We start from the raw sequence: 15,927 nt of genomic DNA on the forward strand, positions 1-15,927 counted from the left end.
CATTATATACAGCAAAGTTTTTATTTCATTTATTCATTTTTTTTAAATCAACTTTAGTATTTAGAGTAGTCTTAGGCTTACAGCAAAATTGAGTGGAACATACAGAGAGTTCTCACATATTCCCTACCCCCTCACCCTCCATCAACATCCCTCACCAGAGTAGAAGGTTTATTACAGTCAATGACCCCTATACTGACACATCATTATCAACCAAATCCATAGTCTATGTTACATGTTAGTGTCATGTATTCTATAAGTTTGCACAAATGCATAATGACACACATCCACCATTACAGCATCATGCAGAATGGCTTCATTGCTCTAAAAATCCTCTGTGCTCTACCTCTCCATCCCTCTCTACTCTCTTCCCCACTGGCAAACACTGTCTCCATAGTTTTGCTTTTTCCATAGGGTCATACAGTTGAAATTATGTATGAATACATACAAAAGAACGTATGTATTCTTTTCAGATTGACTTCTTTCACTTAGTAATATGTATTTATGATTCCTCCATATCTTTTCATGGCTTGATAGCACATTTGTTTTTTACCACTGAATCCATCATCTGAATGTTCTGCAGTTTACCCATTTACCTGCTGAAGGACATCCTGGCTCTGCCCAGTTTGGGAAATCATAAATGTCTTCTATAATCATCCATGTGCAAATTTTTGTGTGGATATAAGTTTTTATCTTCTTTGGGTAAATACCAAGAAGCATGGTTGCTGGATTGTATAGTAAAAATATATTTAGTTTTGTAAGAACTGCCAAACTGTCTTCAAAAGTTGCTATACCATTTTGTGTTTTTACCAGCAATAAATGAGAGTTCCTCTTACTTCACATCTTCACCAGCATTTGGCGTTGTCTGGGTTCAGGATTTTGGCCATTCTAATGAATGTACAGTGGCATCTCTTTCTTTCTCAAAATTTGTTATTCCCTAATGACATACTCTGTCGAAAACCTTTTTATATGCTTATTTTCATCTACATATCTTCTTTGGTTAGTTGTTAGTTCAGGTTTTGCCCGTTTTTAATCTGGTTGCTCATTTTATCATTATTGAGATTTTAAGAGTTCTTTGAATATTTTGGATTAAAATCCTTTATCAGATATTTTTCAAAACAATGCATTTTAATTGAGGACTGCAAACTCCAGTGCGTACAGGGGACAGGCAGACCATGGAAAAAAATGAAGCCAGCTGCATGTAATTCAGAAAAAAGTAGAATTCAGGCCACAGTGAGCTGAGGAGTGCATGCTGAAAGAGACATTTGCTTTTCTGAAGAGCAGACCATGCTCTACCTCTTCTTCTGGTTTTTTGAAAGAAACCAGAAATCCAGAATTTGATGTGCATCCTTCCAATTGCTAATTGTTAAAACAAAGTAAATTTGATTTAAATATTTGTATAAAGCATTTTAGGTGAGAGACACTTGAAAGGCAAACACACACACACACAACTAGTTTAGGGCTTGCTAAGAAATAGGTTGGAGGGATTTGGGGACTTACAATAGAAGTAGAAAACTGGTGGCTTATAGGCTGAGTTGAACAGCTATTGAGATGATGGTTAAACCCTAGGGGTTAACCTGTTTTTCTAGCAAGTCCTGAATTAGTTTTTTGTTTTTTTTTTCTTTCTTCCTGCCTTTCCAGTCTCTCACCTAATCCTTTATACAAATATTTTTTTTGCATCTAAATCTTCAATTCCTTTCTTTTCCCTTACATATCGCTATCTCTGCCTCCAGACAGTTTTTAAGAATAATGACTTTTTTTGTCTTAACAGATGAACATTTCACATTAGATTTCCCTCTTCCTAACCCCTCTGCTTTTTGTTTTTTCGTTTTTTTGCTCCCTTATTGAATGACCAAAATTATGTTCTGGGAAAAAAAAGCTAGTAAATCAGCTCAGAGACTGACCATAAATATCTGATGCTTATCACTGTATTAAGTCAATAGTTTAATTTTATAGACTGATGACGACTAACTCTGTTGTAGGAGAAATTTTGGCTCCCAATTTTTCTCAAGACCTTTAGTCAAGGTTCAGGAAAATGGGATTAGCTAAGGGAATGGTTTTCAGGAACTCATTTAAAACACATTCTTGACTCTTAGCACCTGCTCTCACTTGTACTGCATAAAGAAATCCTGCACAGGGATATAAAAGTATGATTTTATCCCCACCATCATGATTATTAAAGACTGATATTTACTGAATGCATCTATGTAGCAGATGTTATACTAAGGTGTTACATATTTTATTCTCATTTATTTATCAGAATAAACTGGCACCTTTATCCAATTACCAGTCCCATTTATAACAACTATACCTCTGTTTTCAGTTTTGATGCTCACAGAAGCATAGGAATATTAAAGTTTAAAAGACTTTGAGAGTTTACATCATCCATCTCCTAACTTCCAGGTCAGATGAAACTACTCCTTTCAGAACTATAAGGGGAAAAAAAAAAAAGCCTATCTAACCTATTTAAAAATAATTTAAAAAATTTAAAAACCTACTTGAAAATAATTTAAAATATTTTAATGACTCCTCCACCTCTTTCAGTTACTCATTTTGGTATATAATGATTATTACTATAAATTCTTCTATTTGATATATAGCCCACAAATTGTGGGACTTCATTTGGAATTTTATCTAGAGGTTCATTTAGAATTTTGGTTTTTCCAACTGAGATTTTAAACTAGGTTATTTACTTGTACTGAGACCCTCCTTTTATAGTACACAGACCTCTCTCTGGAACCCCCAGAGTATCATTTGAATTGAGAAATAGTATGTGTCTGCATATGTGTGTGTGTTTAATTCAGAGAAAAATACACACAAAATCAAAATAAAATATCTGCCTAATGTTTCTTTAAGCCAGCAGTGTTATTCAGGGCTGGGGTCACAATTTTGGCATTTATTTGCCATCATCACATATTATACATCAACCATGAACTAAGTAGTTGGGATAAACAATGCCAGGGCTTTTTTTCTGTGGACTGGATAGATAACTTAGTATGTCAAGCCTTAAAACTTTCTGTCTTTGTATAGCCCTTGGTTAAATTACCTTTCTTATATCCTCCTCTTTGTGATGGGCTTTTTAATTGTCCCCAGACATGATCAGCAGTCATAGAATATAAAATGCTATTCATGTACGATTAGTAATTTATCATTGTATTCATCTAAGAAACTGTATTTAGATAATAAACTATTTTCTCCTCACTTTATAGATCCATAAAACAAAGTTAATGATAGTGGCATGCCCTTGTTTAAGCTTCCATGCCCAGAAAATGAGGGAAAAGAATATATGTGGTTTGTGTGTATTTGTGTGTGAGCAGTAGGACCAGCAGGTGTGCATGAGGTTGGGTTGATTTACAGCCTCTGATTTTTTTTCTCTCCTACATCATCTCCTTTGATGGCCATCTATCTCTACTCATCATGCAAATGGTTTTGGGTAGTGTTATCAAGGGCCCCTGAAACAGTCTGTTCAGTAACATGTACACTGTGGTAAAGAGAAGTGATTACTGAAGACTTGGAACTATCTCTCTGGGTTCTCAAGAAAAGACCAAAGACTGTGGATTCCAAAGAGCAGTGATATAAAGAGAGATCTGAGAATCCTGAAGCACAGAGAAAATGCTCAGAGAATGAGAAAAGGACAGCCTGGGAAAGACACACTATCCCGGTAGCCTACACACCAAGAGCTGATGTTTCCTGCTGGTCCGGCCTACTACCAGATCTCAGGGAACTCAGCCAGGGCACCCAGTCTTGCATAGGGAGAACCTCAGAGTGGAGCCAGGAGGAGAGCATGGACTCTTCCTGCAGCCAGCATGTAGATCCTAAGCCAGAGAGATACTGATTAGGTAGGGTCAAGCTTAAGAGAGAGACTTATCTTCTGAAAAGTGGATGCAGGGGCAGATTTACCCTCTGTCTGAATGAAGTTGTGTGGCTGCATGGGGTTACAGAGTTATTTCCATTCCACTTTTTCTTCTCTTAACTACCCAACCCTGGGTTTCTGACATTTTTCCCCCTCAAGCTTGCTTTTAGAAATTTCATTCTGTATTTGCTAACCTGATTTACTTTCAGCCTGAAATTTAAAAGTAAAATGTCCTCCTTCCTTCGATTTTTTTAGTTCAGAATCTTTATTACAAAGACATAATAGACAGATATTGTCAAACTCTATCTGTTGGGTCAACACTACTATGCTCCCTGGACACAAGTTCTCTATTTTCAAGCCCCCAGAAACTAAAAACCATCATTGAACCCCTGATCCTCCTCTCCAGAAATCCCTGCACAACTTATTTGTTAAGAGAGTGGTGACTTTCTTTATTTTTATTTAACAGATACTTCCGTAACACCTGTTATATGCCAGGAGCTCTTTTAATTCTCACAGCAACCTAATGAAGTTGGTTCTATGATTATTCCGTTTCACAGATGAAGAATCTGAGTCATGGAGAGGTGACCTGACTTGCCTCAGTTGTGCAGTGAAACTGGACTTCCAGCCCGGGTATTCTGACTCCAAGTCCTTCACTCTTAACCATCACTTCATGCTGAATTTCAGTCCTCCTGATATTCACCACCTGTACATTAAAAAAAAAAAATCATTTGGTACTAACTTTTCTTACTTATGTGGGAGTCAGATTATACAATGTGATCCCCTTATTTGTTCAAGTAAAGCCTCAAGTATTCACTTACGACTTCGTTCTACTTGTATTGAAAATACCTTGACTATGTTTTTAGGTCAAGCCTTTATGCTTAGTCACAGGACTGCTAGGGGCTCTGAGGACCCTGCACAACTGTTTTACAGGGCTTAAGGATGGATATGACCAAACCCGGAACCTTTTTCTGGGCCAAAACCACACAAGGAAAGAAGAGAAACAACTCAATAGGCAAGGGTGCTCAGTTAAGCCACATAGTTTAGATTCTTAGAATCTGGTATCATCTGCGCCACCCGTGATGAGTCACTTCTACAGTCCCTGCCTTCTTATGGGCTGGAGCTTGGTCTTGACAGTGAGGAATTTCAGCAGGAATGGATGTCACCAGCTCCTTATACAGTCACAAAATCACCTCTGTTGGATTCAGAGCCATGGAGCACCCACACTGCCTTTCTTCTTGCCTGTGAAGCTCCCATGGCCTCCCCAACATCCAAAGTCAGAGAGGGGGTGGAGAGGGGAGGTCAGAGAAGGCAAAGGGAGAAGAGAGAAGGAGAGGAGGAAAGGAAATCCTTTCATTAAATCCCTAAATAGACCATCAACCTCTGGACTGCTCTTTCTGACTCCCTTCCAATATGTATTTCATATTTTGTACTGTAAAGCTTCCATCTAACCTCAGAATTCTGCTTCCTAAGATGCTCTATAACTTCTGATTGCCTCAAGTTTAAGTCTAAACTCCCAAGCATGGGGGACAAAGTTCTTGACAATCCTGTCCCTGCTTGTTCCTTCTGTTTTGCCTCTCAACTCTTTCCATATTCCTATATTCTCTTTCTCCTCCTCTTTCCTCCTTTCTTCTCTCCTCCTGTTTCTGCTTGTCTTTCTACCCCAGGCTACCTCCCCTCTGCCCCTTTCCCCTTTACCCTCCATCCATGTTAGACTGATTCAGTCAGTCAGTCAGTTCACTTGCTCAGTCGTGTCTAACTCTTTGCGACCCCATGAATCACAGCATGCCAGGCCTCCCTGTCCATCCCCAACTCCCAGAGTTTACCCAAACTCATGTTCACCGAGTCAGTGATGCCATCCAGCCATCTCATCCTCTGTCGTCCCCTTCTCCTCCTGCCTCCGATCCTTCCAAGCATCAGGGTCTTTTCCAATGAGTCAGCTCTTTTCAGGTGGCCAAAGTTGCCGGAGTCCTGCTCCAGCTGGTACAAGGTTCCCTCAGGATGGACGGCGTCGGTGATGCGAAAATGAGAAGACAGAGCGAGTCTCGGTGTTTCCAAGTGTCTCCTGACTTTATTGTTTTCAAGACAGCTTTTATATTTTTAGTGGTACATAGAAACAAATGTAAAGTATAGAGTCATACCAAATCAGCTTAATGGGTCAGCAGTTTTGACCCTTATGGAAACCGTTTGCATATCTTAGTTACAAAAAGTTTCATTTTGTTTACATCATCTTCTGGCCTGGGGGCCTGCTAACATCTTGTGACTCTTTATTGATAAGGGTTGATCAGCCAGAACACTTTTGTATCAGGCACAGCAGATTATGACAAGGAAAGAATTCATTAACAGAAAGTTTCAAAGTACAAGATAAAACCTGTTTTTGGTAATCTATCCTACGCCTTGAGCCTAACAGAAAAGAATGTGGTTCCATAAAGTCATAGAACAGCAAGCTGAAACAATGTAGCGCAAAGGTCAGTTCTTAGCAAAAATCACCAGCTGAATTAACAATTGTCTTATTATTTGTATTAAAGCTAAACTTCTATTTATATAAATCTCTAACTATTATACTTTCATTATATAGGCTAAACACATTAAGAGTAAAAACATAGTGAGTAAATATAGACTAAGTAACAGTTTCATAAAGCAATATTTTTTATATTTCCTAATAAGCCTTTTTTCCTACGAAGGGTTCTGTGCCCATTGGGGCTTTCTGTGCAGAGGCTCTCAATGCTGTTTTATTGTTAAGGAGCAGTCATGCACATTAGCTCCAAAGGCACAGGCACACTTGTTAAACTAACATGCTAGCAAAGGGAGTTTAGATTAAAATACTCTATATCTTGGATAATCTTATAGGGTGCCACCGTTCGGGGGCCTTGTCGATCAAGGTTCCAGAATGATCTATTTAGGAAGAGATCAGGAAAGGCCTTCTACCTAAGTCACAGAAAATAAGAAGAGGTTTATTAGAAAAATAGATATCATCTTTAAGGTGAGCGCTGAGGCAGCCTCCCGAGAATCCCTGAGGCCTTAGTTGCTCTGCTCATCAGGTCTTCTCCTCATGACTCTGTCATGGGTGGGATCTCATGAGCTGGCTCCCGGCACAAAGTATTGGAGTTTCAGCTTCAACATCAGTCCTTCCGATGAACACGCAGGACTGATATCCTTTAGGATGGACTAGTTGGATCTCCCTGCAGTCCAAGGGACTCTCAAGAGTCTTCTCCAACACCACAGTTCAAAAGCATCAATTCTTTGGTGCTCAGCTTTCTTCACAGTCCAACTCTCACATCCATACATGACCACTGGAAAAACCATAGCCTTGACTAGATGGACATTTGTTGACAAAGTAATGTCTCTGCTTTTTGATATGGTGTCTAGGTTGGTCATAACTTTCCTTCCAAGGAGTAAGCATCTTTTAATTTCATGGCTGCAATCACCATCTGCAGTTATTTTGGAGCCCCCCCCCCCAAAAAAAGTCTGACACTGTTTCCACTGTTTTCCCGTCTATTTCCCATGAAGTGATGAGACCAGATGCCATGATCTTAGTTTTCTGAATGTTGAGCTTTAAGCCAACTTTTTCACTCTCCTCTTTCACTTTCATCAAGAGGCTTTTTAGTTCCTCTTCACTTTCTGCCGTAAGGGTGGTGTCATCTGCATATCTGAGGTTATTGATATTTCTCCTGGCAATCTTGATTCCAGAGTGTGCTTCTTCCAGCCCAGTGTTTCTCATGATGTACTATAGTTCTCTAAAACAATTACCATCCCTCTTGTTTCCTGATCCTCCCTGTGCCTGAAATTCCTTCTCCTATTCCTTTAATCTGTTGACTAACTCCTCCTTGATCCCTAGGACCCCACTGAGCTTTCCTCCAGGAAGCTTATTCCCTGACCCCACCCCCTTTCTGCCTCATATTAAGTCCTACACATTGCACCTCATGATATTTTATTTTCCAGTCAATGTTCTTCCCTCCCGCTTTTCAAAGGAAGGGATGGCATCCTTGTCCTGCTATCTCTACAAAACACAGTGTCTGGTACATGGAAGACAGAAGCAAATATTAGTTGAATAAATGACATCAACAGTCCATAACTGCTTAAGCTGGTGCCCATTCCAGGCAAGGTCTCTGTCTGCTTTCCTCATGGATTAGAAGTCAGACCCAAAAGGAGGTCAAGTCATTTGAACAGAGCGTGAAGCTATTCATATTACAGCTAGGATGAGAACCCAGACTCTTGGGCTATGAGCTTCTTGATGATGACGAAGAGGAACACATCTTACTCATCTTGTGACTCCAGCACAGAGCATCAGGTCTGGAAAGTAGCAGCTGCCTAATAAATGAATGAATGAGTACAATGGCACCAGGCTCTTTCCACTGCCTAGGGCAACATGGAACAGCAACTCAGCAGTATTACATTTGGTTTAATCATACTTGACAACGAACCTGAACAATTAGAGCCCCAGGATTCAGATTGGCATGCAAGTTACCTGCTGGCAAGATTTACCAGTCATGCTGACAAGTGCCAAATTGCTTTTACTTTGTACAACACTGACATAAAATGCCTTTGCTTCCTGCATTGATGCATTGCAATGGTTGATTTGGCATCATATTCAGAGGTGGCCCAGATATACTGTTACCACTATTCCAACAGTAAGAGGCTGCTGCTATTTTTAAACTTCCCCTGGAAAGTAGATGATATGATTCGCTTGCTTATCCATTCTGATGTCACTCAAAGCTCCTGGGAGGAAAGTTCCTCTTTACATCCTGCTAAAATTGCTTCTACCTTGTATTTGGAATGTTTCTCCTTACAGGTCAGATGACAGCTGATAGGCAAGGTTTCTGCTCCAGTGCCTGCCAGTGTTCCTGGCTGAGTAGACAGCACCGATAAGAGAAAGTAAGCTATCCTGTGCTGCTAACACAGACTGCATGTATGCAGGGACTGGTTAGCACTGTCATCTGAGCAGTGTTCAACAGGCTTACAGAGGAGTTGCATACAGGGGTCATCTTGTTGGTTTTCTGAGTGCAAAGAGTGACCTACTGTTGCTGCTGCTGCTGCTAAGTCGCTTCAGTTGTGTCCAATTCTGTGCGACCCCATAGATGGCAGCCCACCAGGCTCCCCCATCCCTGGGATTCTCCAGGCAAGAACACTGGAGTGGGTTGCCAGTTCCTTCTCCAATGCGTGAAAGTGAAAAGTGAAAGTGAAGTCGCTCAGTCGTGTCTGACTCTTAGCGACCCCATGGACTGCAGCCTACCAGGCTCCTCCGTCCATGGGATTTTCCAGGCAAGAGTACTAGAGTGGGGTGCCATTGCCTTCTCCGAAGAGTGACCTAAAATAGTCAGAATTTCAAATTTTAACTTTCCACTTAAGCAAGTTGCTTCAGGTTCATACATTTATTACCTTCTTTGGACCTCTTCCCCTGCCCCGCCCAGACCTGTAAAATAAGCCTGATAATAATATAACTCTCTTTGGTGTTTGGTAAATATAATCCATGTAACACTTCATATAATGCCTAGCACATGGTGGACAGTAAATATTACAAGCATACACATGCATGTGCATACCTCCCAAGACTGTGAGCAATCATTCTAATGGTTAAATCGACATTTGTGCTGTCTTTTTATTTGGGGACTCACGTTTGAAAACACTGTTTTGTTTTGTTTTTTTCTGTTTGTAGCTTCTTAATCCCTCTATTGATTATTTGCAGCCCTGGTCACACTCTGAGGAGGACTTCCTGATATCTTCCAGTCCACGCAGGACCAACTTTCTGTTCCTGGCTATAGCTTGGGGCTTCCCTGATGGCTCAGAATGTAATCAGCTTGCAATGCGGGAGACCCAGGTTTGATCCCTGGGTCAGGAAGGTCTCCTGGAGAAGGCAATGGCTATCCACTCCAGTATTTTTGCCTGGAGTATTCCAAGGACAGAGGAGCTTGGTGGGCTACAGTTCATGGGATCACAAAGAGTCAGACATGACTGAGCAACTAACATTACCACCAAGTATTTTATTAGACCATCCCAAATGTGCATGTTGAATTTGGTGAAAATCAGTTCTTTCAACACAATAATAGAGGTAGTAGAAGGAAAGAGAGAGAGAATTTCATTTATGCATGTGGAAGATAGCAAGAGGGCAGTGGACAACCTACCTGCCTCTTTCTGCTTCTCATCAAAATCTTTTAATCTGTACAGCATCTTAAGAAAAAAATTTTTTTTCTATCATAGTCATCATCTTAGATTTCTAAGTCATGACAATGATGGACTTGCTACTTGCCACTTAAAAAAAAAAAAAAACACAACACTAACATAAGGGACTTCCTTGGTGGTCCAGTGGCCAAGACTCCATTCTCCCAATGCTGGGGGCCAGGGTTTGATCCCTGGCCAAGGAACTAGATCCCACATGTCAAAACTAAAGAGTTCACTTGCTGCAACTAAAAACTCACATGCCACAACTAAGACCTGACACAGCCAAATAAATAAATGTTTAAAAAGCAATATAAAGTAGTATTGCACTGGTTCTACCTCACCAGCTAGACTGATGTCTTTACCAGCAGAATGCTTACAGCTTCTAACCTCTAATTAGGACTTTGTCAGCTTCGTGCTGGATGTAGAGGAGTTGGAGGAAGTGATGGGAAATGCATGGGTCTTTCCCTCTCTAGGAACATGGCAGAATGGGATTTACTCTGCAGTCTCTGGAATGTATAGTCAGAGGCCCACCTGACCCCTAGATATGATGACTTTGAGGGGGCATTTCAGCATTGGCATACTCACTCAAGGGTTCAGCAGCCTCCTAAGCTGTGTGGAGCTCACAGTTCAGGGCTCCCTGGGTGGTTCCTCAGAGAAGGTCGCCAACTTGCTTGTTTCTCATAATTCTCCCCATCAGAGAACTGTGTTGACACAAAGGAGAAGTTGTCACTGTGGGTCCAACTGTTTGCTGCTACTGCCGGCTTTGACTCCTCCTGCCTCTTTCCAGGGATGGGGTCCAGACTAGGGTGATAGCTTTGACAAGATGGGGAGGGAAGAGGAGGGGGACAGCTCTTTAGAGGAGGGCAATCTGGCAAAAATATTGAACCCATTAGGATGCACGTAGGGGGCTTGGCCCACAAGTCTGCCCTAGTTTCAGTGCTGCCAAAAATGCTTGGTGAAGTAATTAAAACATTAGTTTGTCTAACAACTCAGACTTTTCCAAAATTCCTTCACACTCAGAGCCCCACTTTATACACAAATCAGCCCAGGTATGCAATGAGTCTCATGTTACAGCTGAAGACAGGGATATCAGAGAAGTTGACTGTCTTCTCCAAGACCACATAATACTTACATTATCAGGGACTGGAGTCTCTCAATGATATGTTCATGTCTTTTAATGTTTTGATCCTAGTATCTAATACAGAGCCAGGCTATCAGAAGTGTGTTGAATAAATGAGACTGGGGCTGGAAGCCAATTTTCTCTTCAGGATTAGGGTCGCCAGATTATGCAGGTAAAAACACAGGAGTCTCAGCTAAATTTAAATTTAAGATAAACAAGAAATATGTTTTCAGTATAAGTGTGTCCCATAGTCATCGCACTCTCTCATAATTTTTTCAGTCCCCCCTTTATTTTAATAGGATACATTTCAATGTCTTCCCATTTGTAATCTTTGTTGTCAACAACTAAAATTCACTAAAATCTCCAAATGCTGACATTTGGCTTTCTACTCATTGACTGCTTCAATAAAATACTTTCAATATATTTTGAATCAAATACAAACAAAATTAAGACAGCTTGCTCACAAAAACCCTAAAGGTTCTTAAATAGATTCACTAAGTAATTCCTTAGCAGATTAAATATTTCTAAAATGTGACACGTGAGGAGTAGCAAAGAGTAAATGTGTGTTCTGCCATGTTAAATTATTGTTTTATATTAAATGTCAGCTTTTTCACAAAAATTTGTAGTTGGATTTTTCTGTGTGTTTATTAAAATACTTCTAACATTTTCCACTACAGTTGTTATGTTTAACAAGCTTATTATTTTAGAATAATTTGAGAAAAATTATTATCAGAAAGTTGCAAAGATAGTACACAGAGTTCTCCAATACTGCTCACTCAGTTTGACTCATTTTTAATATCTTACATAATTGTGGCACATTTGTCATATATGAAACCAACATTACTATTAACTGAATTCTATACATTACTAAGATTATTCTAGTCTTTCTACTGAGGTACTTCTTTTATTCTAGAATATTATTCCATCTAGGATACCACATGACATTTTGTTGTATCTCCTTAGTCTCCTTTGGTCTATGGCAATTTATTTGTCTTTCCTTCTGAGTTTTGGGACCAATTATTTGGTAGAATGTCCTTAAATTTGAGTTTAATGTATTTCTAATGATTAGCCTGGGGTTATGGGTTTTGGGAAGGAATACCACAGGGGTGAAGTACCCTTCACATCACATCATACAGGGACACATGCTATCAACATGACATCACTGGTGAGGTTAACCGTGATCACTTAATTAACAGTCTTGCTAGGGGTCTCTACTCTGAAGGCATCTTTTCCCCTTTCCATAGTCCATGTAATCATATATTAAAATATGGTTCACATGCTATACATGACCACGAAGGAAGCTGGGAGTCCACAATAGAATTCAAGGAAAGCCCTATGGCTTATTTTAAGGCAACTATTGATGATGAGGAAGATGAAAAATGCAAAACAAATGTTAAACAGTATAAGTTACAAGGACAGTAAGCACTGCAGAAACTGTCCTAGGCAAACTGGGACAAATGAACAACTTACTTAAGTCTGTCTGCCATTGTGTAGGTCTCTTCCCTTGGAGGCCAAGGTTTTGGTAAAACTCACAGCAGTTATCTCCTTCAAGATGATGAGAACCCTGTTCAAGTTCATGCACCGGTAGAATTTCTCTCTCCGCTATCCAGCAGCTGGCACCTTGTCCAGTTAATTTGCCATTTTGAGTTTCTAAGAGGGGCCACCTAGGGGAGTATCCAGCTATATGCTGCTCCATATGACTAATATTTTGTCCCAAACCGTATGAGCTGGGCTGGATCACACAGAGATTTTGAAAATGCCTCTCTTTTCTTTGATTCTCCTCCCTTAGGACAGCATCTGCCATAGATCTTAAGCTGTCACTCTTTTGTCCCTTTCTCCAGGGGTCTTAGGGCAAAGGATGGGCCCACTGAGAAAATTTCCAGAGTCCAATTCTTCCAAAGAAAAAGCCAAAGAAGAAATTGAGATGAGTTTCTCAGTCTTTTCACCCTCCACTCAATGAGAAAAGCTCCATTCGTGGGGAAGGTGGTGGGCAGAGCACTGCAGCACACTGGCCTCGTAGTGTATGCATGTGTGAGTCTGCCATTTTGTTCTTTGCTTTGAAAATATATCAGAGTCAAGCTCAAGCCAGGCAGAGCACAGTGTGTGTGTGTGTGTGTGTGTGTGTGTGTGTGTGTTGGGAGTGCAGGGAGAGGGCAGCTTATACCTCTGATACTCATAAATTCACTTAAGTTATCGAACACTTGTCATGGGGTATGCACTGGACTACGTCTTGGAGATAAACAAATACAACACAAAACCCCTGACCTTATGGAGTTCATGGTTTCAATCAGAATCTTTCTCTCTATAATAGAAAACTGAAAATTGGACTTGCTAAGTCCAATTACAGTAATGTCCATACTTTCAGGAAGTCCATGGCTTGGATTCTGAATGGGAGCCAAACAAACCCACCAGCTGCACACTTACTGTACTCAGAGTTTTGGTCCAAATTCAAATGCAACCTGGAAATAGCTACCTAGGAGGAGCAGTAATGCTGAACAAGGGTGTCTTGGTTTACAGCTGGCGCTTGGTGGTTGGGAGAAATCATGGATTTTGGCTCTTGTGGTATTTGCTCTCTGAAGTGCGTATGGTGTTACGACAATCAATGGCATCTTTATGACAGACATAAATAGTAGTAAGAGATATATACTTTTGTTGGTATAATTTTCTCTCATTTTCATCTTTAGGCTTCTTCTGGCTTGAGTCTTATGATGACTTGGTGCTGGGCCCAGATCATGTTTCACTGAGGGCTTGTTTTGGGAGTTAGGGATTGTTCCTTCACCCTACTAGGAAAATTAAACTCTTCTCATGGGAAGCATGGGTCTAGAAAAATCTATTTTGCAAATGTGACTAACCATATCCTATGTAGAAAGTGTTGTTCTTAATGTAGGTAAGTGGACCCTTGCCTGCCTGTGTATCCCTTTTGTTGGAGTCTACTGTTTCTCTTAGTCTGAGCAGGACTCCGTGGAGGGTGTGTGGGTCCCCTAAAACCAAGAGGCCAACCTTCACACCCAGAGAGGTGTCCTGTGGGCAATTGTAGAATCACAGAACATCAGTGTTGAAAACAGAGGGGTGACCTGAGTTAGGGCTTCTTCCTTTACCCATGTGGAGATCAGTTCAGTGGTAGAGCAGACGCCAGTGTCCAGGCCTTAAGACTGCTAACCCAAGTTTCCTTCTGCTCAGCCATAGACCATGGGTGATGTTCTACTCTGCTCTCACCTGGACCCAGATTAATGCTGGCCTTCAAAGGATTGAGGAAAAATAAGAGCCATAAAACTTGAGTGAAAGAGAAATTGAGATTTTGAGAATAAAGAAATAATTGACAGAGGGAGAATTTAATAAAGCTCTTGCCTGTATAATATATCCCCTGATGACAAACAAATTTACTCTGAAGGCTAGCTGAGAGACTACTCCATCTATGAAATAACCCACCAACTCCCTGACCACCATCCATGGAGGATTTGGGGATGGACCTCCTTCATTCTCCTTAACTTCCTGCTGGACCCAGGGTGGGGATATCAGTAAAATGAGGTTCCTGGTAAAAATTGTTGTTGCTGTTCAGTCTCGAAGTCATGTCTGACTCTTTGCAACCCCATGTAGCATGCCAGGCTCCTCTGGTAGAAATAGAGCGAGTTAAATATTTAAAAGACTATCCACAAAGGCTGTCCTCTCTGTGTTCTCTGACAAATTTGGATTTTCAACACAGGAACTTTCATCACCGTCATTCTTCCGCTCATAAAAATAAGCTCCATGTTTAATTTCATATATAATTAATCTTTAATTTTTCCATATATAATTAATATATGAATGGCAAAAGTGTATGATTCTGGAGCAGTGGATGGACTTACAACCAATAAAGTTGCATGTTGCCAAATGAGTGGGTATTTAAAATTCCTTCTTCCCTTTCCTCTACAACAGAAACTTTATACCTCTTCATTTAGCTGAAAGCTAAGGTTGGGGGCAGGAATCTTTGACTGTTTGAAGTTTGTTTCAGACCTGGGAACTCATAAAGAAAGTCAGCGTTCATAAAGTGTGTGTGGCATGTACTGACTAGAGGCATAGAGGCCCACGTCTGTATTCTAGCCTCCTGAACATCCTTCCTAGTTCTCCCTACACAGGTTCTCCTCATCCTAATTAGAAGTTTCTAAATGAGGCAAGGTGAAATTTCTTTTGCTGACCCCATATAGTAAAACATAGGCTTGGTTGAAAGAGAGCCCTAAGCTGGACCCTAGAGGAAAAGATCAGGCAGTGTTGGCAGTCCTGAGGGTCAGCTGGTTGGGAAGGGGCCACCTGTGGCCTGATCAGTATAGGCAGGTTATGAGGGGAGAAGAAAGGAAGGTGTTAATTAGTGTCTGTGATTTTTGACACTCTCGGTCCATGATATGCCTTTCTGCAAAGAGCCAAGTAAATTATGTTCCTGGTGACCCAGGATGGTCATAAATGGAAGATTTTCATTGGCTGCAAACCTGCTTCATTACTCTCCATTGGGGGTTCCAACCTGAATCCATGGGCTCAAGTGTGAAAGTAATATTGTTTCTCCATTTCCCACAAATTAAATTAACTTCAGTTCCTACCCTGTGGTGTCGGGATTCAATCTTATTTTTCACCCCAACCTCCATTTGAGGGTGAGTTTTTAAAATCTCATATAGGACCCGCTTCTTGAAGAGATGCCCATGGGCCTCAGTGGGAGGTCCACTCTCTCATGGAAGAGATGTCCACCATTGTGCTACTGTGCTACCTTCTTGCCCTCCTTTCTGCTACTTTCATACTGTACTTGGGGCTATGGAAGGAACTCCAGGCAGGA

General features: G+C 40.7%; 1 long non-coding RNA gene across 1 annotated transcript; it reads right to left on the bottom strand.

Moving 5' to 3' along the window:
• Positions 1–1,106: 1,106 nt before the first annotated feature.
• On the bottom strand, positions 1,107–6,025 carry LOC145540835 (uncharacterized). Its single transcript, XR_014078574.1, has 2 exons — positions 5,674–6,025; positions 1,107–4,553 (listed from the first exon to the last, which is right to left on the bottom strand). It is a non-coding gene; the product is annotated as an uncharacterized LOC145540835 (long non-coding RNA).
• Positions 6,026–15,927: the final 9,902 nt, after the last annotated feature.

The sequence above is a fragment of the Giraffa tippelskirchi genome, chromosome 3 (genome assembly GCF_054371585.1).
Source record: "Giraffa tippelskirchi isolate mGirTip1 chromosome 3, T2T-mGirTip1v1.2.pri, whole genome shotgun sequence".
In the NCBI taxonomy this organism is placed as follows: domain Eukaryota; kingdom Metazoa; phylum Chordata; class Mammalia; order Artiodactyla; family Giraffidae; genus Giraffa; species Giraffa tippelskirchi.